General features: G+C 31.9%; 1 non-coding gene across 1 annotated transcript; it reads right to left on the bottom strand.

Moving 5' to 3' along the window:
- Positions 1 to 2,593: 2,593 nt before the first annotated feature.
- Positions 2,594 to 2,667, bottom strand: TRNAN-GUU (transfer RNA asparagine (anticodon GUU)). The gene has a single exon. It is a non-coding gene; the product is annotated as a tRNA-Asn (tRNA).
- Positions 2,668 to 8,666: the final 5,999 nt, after the last annotated feature.

Genomic DNA, 8,666 nt, shown 5'->3' with positions numbered 1-8,666 from the left:
TTGCACACTCTTTTCCTGTTACGATCTATTCTGAAAAAAAAGTATATTCATCTGACCTCTTTTTCGAGTAAAACCTAAAGTCGAGAGTTCCAATATTCTCTGTGAAATCAGCGAGACATATACAACTTCGTTATCCTATGTCCTGTATATCACAGAGTCCCAATAATCATTTTAGAAATATACTGGATTTTTTCATGATTTTTCAGATTTTTCAGAGTAACAATATTACTTCCGAAGTGATGTTCGGCAAATACTTTCTTTTTATTTCGATCGCTTTAATAAAACCAAGAAACTTATACGCTTATAGTAAAAACTATTGAAGTAGTTTTCGACTGTGCAACTTCTATTTGATATATGTAGATGTTTTAGTTACATTTACAGATTATTAAAAAGATATGGATAAACAATAATGCATTTAATTTTCACCCTACATTTTTGCATATTATATTTAAATAAAAACGTACATTAAAGTACCACAAACAAAATTCATTTGTAATGCGAATAAAAGAAAACAATGAATGCAGGCTTTTATTTTCTTGTCTACTTTGTTACTATTTGCTGTTAATGGATTTGAATACTTGATATAATTTTTCAACAAAATAAAAAGCTTTTCGTTTGTAATTCGCATTTGAGGCACAAAACATCCTTCAAAATGGTTTGGGTTGAGCCAAATAATATTCCAACAGTATCCTTAATTTTTCTGGAATTGCCTCTGTTCATTTTTAAATGACAATTTCATCTTACTTTTTGATCACAGTAATATATCATCGTCACAATGATTTCAACCGTGGGATGTCAATTACTCGACATATGCTTCCTCTTAGATTTCCAAAATTACCGGAAACATGTAGCCCACATCTTGCGTTTTCTCACAACGACGATAGAGCATACCAAATTTCTACAATTACTCCAAGATCTCACTTGTTCTCTGGATTTGCTTCTATTCAGACAATTAATATTTTCTAGAAAACTTCAGTCGGCTTATGTACTAAAAAATAAGAAGTATTCATTTTTATTTTTCATCCATTATAAGTTTAGTCTGTTGCGTTGTTTTATCATTTAAATTTTAAGACTGCTGATGGAATGATAATATTTACATCAACTTTTGTAGTTCACTTATTACTTCATCGAACATAATAAGTATGGATGGGAACATATAAATTGTTAGATTTCTTTATGGAATTCCGTAAGCTCGAAGTTTTTATTACCTTCGTCTTTCATTAAATCACTTATTTAATAATATTTGATCGATTTCGTTGAGCCTCAGAACTTTCTAAAAAAAAAATTATATTTTGACTCATCATGACTTTACAGCGCCAATACGAAAAGTCGCTGAACGTATCCAGTTCAGCGTTTATAAGTCATCATCATCACATCAGTTGCGGCTCGCGTGTGATGACTACGAGCCAGTAGACACGGCGTGGGTAATCCTCCCACTAGGTTGACCGACGACATGGTCCCGGGAGTCACTAGGTGCGGACAGCATATCATGACCATCTTCCAGAGGCGTCTATTAATAAGTAATGATTATAATTTACCATCAAAAAATTGTTTATTTCAAATTAATAATATCAAATGTTACTTAGTTTATACTACATGTATATTTGTAACGCTACCACAAATAAGACAAGTCTGATCGAAAAAAGAGAGTACGTACCGTAACGTGAACTGCCACTACTTTAATAACACTTATCTACATTGGTTTATTTCCAGACTTACACTTAACACTACTATCAGTTTGTACTCTGTTCAACTTCGTAATGCAGTTTAAATCTAGTTTCAACACGATTCAAACTGCATTACGAAACACCGGCACTGCTTTTCCTAAAGTATTACAGCCATAAGCTTATAATTATCTTATTACATGTAAAATGAATGAAAGTAAACTACAAAGCTTAGCGGATTTGCAAAATGAACTGGCAATGGGCAGAATAGTTGACAGTTATGACCTTAAGGTTCTGGAGTGTAGACCATAGACCGATAAGCGTAGCGTAAGACATCAACTCACAAGGTGGAAACGACATAAAGAAACAATTAAAGTCGTCGGTATACGCTGAATGCAGGCAGCTTCGAACCTGTCCACTGTGGAAATCTATGAATGAGGCCCGTTTCAAACAGTGAAAATCTTACGATTGAAATTATGGTAAATAATTAATGTATTCCGAACAGAACGAAAAGGGTATTCTTTTGTGATTTTGAAGAATATATATAAGAATAATCTTACAAAGTTCTTGTAGGAACATCGCTTAAAAAAATGGGTGTTTGTGTCAGCGACACTAGGAACACACTGATAACAGTATACTGGTAATAAAGTAGAGAATAAACAGAGGAATCGATCTTTAACAACTCAATTTGTTTCATCGCGAAATGCTCTGTGCTTGTAGCAATTAAGAAAGAACTGAAAATTGTTTGAGATTGTAAGCATGGTAGCTGCTAAAACTAAATATCTTTACAGAAAGGAAGCTTAGGATCTTCCTGAAGAACCTCGGCTTGATTTACTCTCATTATTTGAACGGTTTGGAAGACATCTATCTTTCAATTGTTAATGTAGTCTTCTTGTAGAGAGCAGAAGTTCAATCCGAAAAAAGATATTCGCCACCGGGTGGACTCGAACCACCAACCTTTCGGTTAACAGCCGAACGCGCTAACCTATTGCGCCACGGAGGCTGCATATACTATAACGAATATTTTTCTCTATTGTTAAATTTCGTCCTCAATTTTGAAAAATATTTCTTCAGACCTAAAATTAAACCATCTGTCTCGGTGTAGCCACCTTGTAATAAGGCTGTTCAAATAATTATTGTAGGGTAAATTTGTAATATATATATTATGATAAAACGCAATTATCGAGGGTGAAAGAACAGAAGTAAGTTGCCCAATGTTCTGTATAAATAATGACACACCGATGGCACGAAAGAGAGTTGTCACTTGAACCGCCAAAGCCTTCGGATTCTTAAGGTGTTTTTACTCTGTTTGTCGAATATAAGAAAATTCTGCGAAAGTGTGTTGTACTATGTTTGTTGCGAACATCGAATTAAGGTTATTAATGCCGAGTTTCTGACATCAGGCTTTTTAGAAAACAATACTGATGCTATTTATCTGATAATTCAAAATAAATTAAATATGCTTCTAGTAAAATACACGTAATAAGAATATCTTTGGACTGATTTCATAAGTTGTATTTAGAGGTAACAAAAATTTATTGTTATAAACCTTGAAATAAAATATAGCACGTTAACGTTATTACCTCAGTGAGCTATTTTTCTTGTACTAGCCAAAATTTTACGACTATCGGAATAGCGACTTAGCAAAAAGACAAGGGACGCACTGAATAAATGGCACAAGAAAACTATTTTATCAGTAAAGATATCCTATTGCCCCTATAAAACTCCCTACGGGTGATCTGCGAAGCCGTGATGGTACTAAACATGTTTTTTTGAAAAATCTTTAGTAAATTACATTTAACTCTAATTATTTTATAACCACTGTATAATTTAAAAAATAAGCTTTTGTGCGTGTGCACAATAAGTGTAAAAAAGAAAAAAATTACAATATAAATTATTTTAAAATATTGCTACAAATATTTTAATTGGAAATAATAAGAAAACTGTAAAATAGATTTGTAATTGAATGTTAGTAAAGTGAAAATTAAATTTTTCCATATATTTATTAATTGCTACGAAACTCGTTTACAATTTACAACTAAGTTTAGCTTTACAAAAATTATTTCGACTTGCGAATACAAATTCAATTTGAATCGTTGAGACGAAACTTCGCGGAGTAATAATTAGTTTAGGCTTTTAATTTAAATACCAGGCAAGAAAATGAAAAGGGCTGCAATATTTACGTTAATTATCTTCGTTTTTGATATATACAACAACTATTGAGTTATATCATTGAGAAATTATAGCTTTACAAAGTATCCGAAATTATACTTCCAATACGGCAGCAATATTTTTTCTTGACGGGACGACAGATGACATTTTAAAAGTGGTCGAAAGATACTAGATGCAGGCTGCTTTCACCCGGTACTATAGAAAATTGGATTTATTCCAGCAATCCTTAAAATATCCTGCGGCTAAAATTATGACGATGACAAATACTCGTATTATTCTATGTCCAATAGTGTTAAGTGACGAGAACAATCACGATGTTTTTCGCTTTATTTGTAAGTTAATACATGTAGTATTGATACGTTATCCTCTTTTTACATGATAATTTTGAGAGATTAGCTGTGATCATCAGTCTGATCTAATGAATCACTTGACTAGACATCTATACACATTCCGTCTATTCTTACTTTGTATTGAGACTCATTCTGATCTATTTATACGGTATTTAAGACGTGTCTGCATTCGTTTTAGTCTACGTTACACAACCTACCATTTTATCACCCATAATTATTTACGTCACGTATCCAGAATACACAAGAATACCATGGAGACCATGGAGCAATATACCATGGAAAAACATGGAGAATAAATAACATAAATGTTAGTATCCATTTATTTATTATTCAAAATGCTAGCGCCTTTAACATTCCAGTTGGTATATTCTACCGACCAGGAACTTGCACTCATTGGAAAAAGCATAAAATACAATTTATTCTATCTAAAAGCACCTAGTGACACTATAAGAATCAAAAAGCAAAAACTAGTTTTGGCACTAGTCCAGCTGTAATTGATCGTTATATAAGCCACGGTGTGATCAAAGCATGGCGCACACAATCCGTCGTCGACGGCAACTAGATTTATAAGTCAATTTGTCTAGAACTTTGCCTTCGAAATTTAGGCAACTTTCGAGCTGACTTATGGGAAAGTAACAACTAGTCGCATTAACAAAAAGCTTTGTTTGATCAAAATTACGAAGTAACTTATTCAATACACATATTACAGGTGGAAATTATATATATTATGACTACGCCATTTTTAAAATGTAACAGTACATTATCACAACAAAAAACAATTTTAATATGGGCTAATCTCAAATCAAAGCATATTCGGAACAGTAGTAGCTTTAAATTGAAGTATGCGATTACAGAGGGCCTAAATTTTATTCTTATTTTCATTAAATACTTCCGGCATTCTCAATGAGGTCCACAAATGCACAATTTTGACGATCTTATGTAAAAAACATGTGTAAATGCACGTAAAATGTAAATAACTACTGAAATTATCTCATGCCTTATACTTGTATATGAAAACGCGATCTTTTAATTCGCGTATGTGCACTAATTTCATTTAATATAATTTTTTTCGCACTTTCTTTTAATAGGTAATACTTAACAACAGTTATTATATCCAACAGATAAAACAACTCGATAAGAAAGACAAAAATTTAAGTTTCAGAAATGTAAGTAAACAAGTACTTTTCATTGTATTGTCTATTAAGCCTTATTATTAAAGCGTGTTTCCATAGCCTATATATGTATACATACACAGCAGTGGCAACTCAAATAACGAAACATGTAAACCAATAAAAATAAAAATAACGTGAAGGTTCCAGCGATATAAAAAACTATCTTAATAAATATAAAGTTTATAATACTTGTTTATCCAGGGCCAGGATTTTCAATAGTTTTCTATCTGTTGACGAATACCTAAATAGTGTACTATAAAACGGCCAAAATAATACAATGAGAATCTACAAGTACAAATAATTCGATAGTTGAGTCATTCAAGCGACACGAGAGGATGCCAACTTCGGAACTCGAGTGACATTTTTTTTATTTATGAGCAATACTTTGATTCGTGTGTAAATTATTATGATTTGTTTATGTGTAAACAAATTAATGTTTTTGAATAAATATATATCTACCGTTATATAAATAGCATACAAGGTAAATACATCCTTTAAGAGTTAATTGTAAATTTCACATAAATTTGGCACGTTTACAATAGACACTGAAAATCTTGTGAATGTTATAAATTAACAAATAGTTTTATTACTAATTTACCACCCCCCTTAAAACGTCATCATGTTGGCAGCTACAGGATGATACTGAACATAGGTTTTCCCCACAGATTTCCAATAAAATCGTTTCGAAACGCCCTGTATCCAACGTCTTTCGACGATCTTAACCAGGTTGTCTATCAACCTTTAGACAGACGGTTTACACTGCGCTTGCCGGACCTCAGCCTCTCAAGAAAAAAATGTGTTCAGATGATATTTCAACTTAACAACTAAGATAAGAACAACAACTAAATTACATAAAAGCAATAACTTTTTATATTCTCAAGTAAAGTAAAATTACCTGAAAAATATTTCTGATTCACGGAAACGTTTTTAGCTTATATACTCGCAGCTCGATATGTCATCGACAGAAACGTAACTAAAAGTTACGTTTCTGTCGATGACTATATACTATATATATCTGTTAACAAGTAGTGTATGACTTTTTATATATCACTATCACATAAAATTTATAACAAATATTATGAACAACATTTATGAGCCTCCAAACACCCGTAAATCTATTTGAAACACCGCTTTCTTTAAGAGGTTATGGGCTAGTATTATGTGAGATTTGTGTTGTGACTGCTATACAAGAATATCTATGTATGTAATATAAATTTACACAAAGCCTCCACAAATAACGCTTTAGCTATTGATAATAAACCCGTCTATGGTCAAAATTAAAAAAAAATTAGAACATTTTGAATTTTTGAAAAACTATAAAGGGAATGTCAAATATACACATGTTACCAATAAAAAAAACCTTATTAGATATATCTGATCTAGTCTTAATCAATAGCACGAGTTAAGGATCACTATGTATGTACAATTACATACATTATTTTACCTATTTACTATAATGCTTTCAGATTATTGAACCGAATTTAACGTCGTACATCACAATTTACATTTGATTGTAGAAGCACGATTCGAGGCTATTAAGGGAATCTTCGAGTTTAGTTTCTGTACGTAAGAGCTATACTTACTACTAAAGATGTTTAGGCTAAATAGTATCAACGCTATATCTAGTAAATCATTAATTTTATGCCATAAGGCCAACAGAACTTTCCGAAAAATCAAAGCAGAAAAATTAAAAAAATAAAATTATAATAGGTAACAAAAGAAATATTGTTTATTACTTTAAGAACGCCTAATCAACTTTATGATTGATTACGCGTTCTAGCTTCCAAATTTTACATTCATTAGGTTATATTAATTGATTTATTATTTTAGTACCTAGCCAATTACTGTTTATACTTATTGGAGTCTAAATATAGCGTAAGTATACTAATATATAATAATGTATACTAATATATAATAATAATGTAATGATATACATTCACATAAGCGCTTCATTCTCTTACAGGCCATTTCCACATCTCCAGAATAAAGATGAAAACCAAGAATAGGACAACGCATATAATAACATTTATATTAAGTAAATTTAAAAGGTAAATATGAATGAATTGTTTAGAGAAATGAAAAATGAGTTTTTTTTTGTCAAAATAGGAAAATATATTATCTATGCCTATTTCCATTATGGCAACACACATATCCTCACCAATTACAATTAATCACAAAGCATTAAGAGAAAGATACGCAAGTGCTATAAATACTTTTGTGTCTGTAACAACGAAGCGACAGCGTTGACGTGTTTTCGCACTTTAAATAATTAAAGCTCTCGTAAGCCGCCTTACTTATTTCATATTCTAATTCAGTTCTGCGCGTATTCTGTGAATTTTAACATTTTATCGTAAAAGTTAATTCAGACATTCTCCTAGTTTACTTTCACTTTCGCCGCAAAAATGTAATGCCTAAAATTTTATTAGTAAAATACTTAAGACTGTATGTAAATATATACTAATGTGCGTTTGTCAGTGATGACTTGCGAGAGTGATACGTGATCTCTCACTTCGGGTCTCAACGGCAAGCTAATGAGCTACGCGCGGCATATCCTAAAACATCGATTCAAGAATGAAGATGTCCCTAGACGACCGACGAAGATAAAGTAATAGCTATGCGTAAATAGCTTAGCGTACAGGCAATTTTAAATAATAGTGATCTGACTACACAGCGTGCAGAACAGATGATCATTGGAGATTTACAGTTCTGGAGTAGAGAGATTATGAACTTGAATGTTGACGATGACTCGGTTCACACTCGATCCCACATCTTTTGTAGCGAGGCTGAAATTCCAGTTGAACGTATTTTGGGCTTTGCACTTATTCTCTCCCCTTAATTTATTGCCAGGTTTGTCTAGGATTAAATTTACGTTTCTCGTGAGATTACCAAACCATGGCTTGCTTAGGTACACGGTCAGAAGCCTTACGTAACGTATAGCTATTCCAATTTCACTTGCTCCTCTATATTGTTTCTAAAAAACATCGACCTCTCACAAATATTTAAACGAAGTACTGGTACCTATAATAAATATATTTTTCAAAATAAGGAAAAAAGTTTTGGTTAACAATATCTCGATATTAAAAGATGTGTTTACACAGGGACAAAATGTCAGTCAAGCACGGTGTGGACGCGTTCTTTTACTCTTATGTTGATTATTTAAGTATAATGTTCTTAAATTAATTTCTATATATCCTTTGATTGAAATACTACATACTAGTATTAGTTACTATATACTCCAACTATATACTTATACTAGTATATAGTTGGAGAACCACAAACCCATACCATTTTTAAACAATATAATGGTC

This window comes from Battus philenor, unplaced genomic scaffold, assembly GCF_028537555.1.
Source record: "Battus philenor isolate CCGP_79_NKW_IND1 unplaced genomic scaffold, ilBatPhil1.0.hap1 SCAF_9, whole genome shotgun sequence".
NCBI lineage: Eukaryota > Metazoa > Arthropoda > Insecta > Lepidoptera > Papilionidae > Battus > Battus philenor.
Note: the sequence above shows the minus strand (reverse complement) of the source record. Positions and strands in the feature narration are given on the sequence as shown.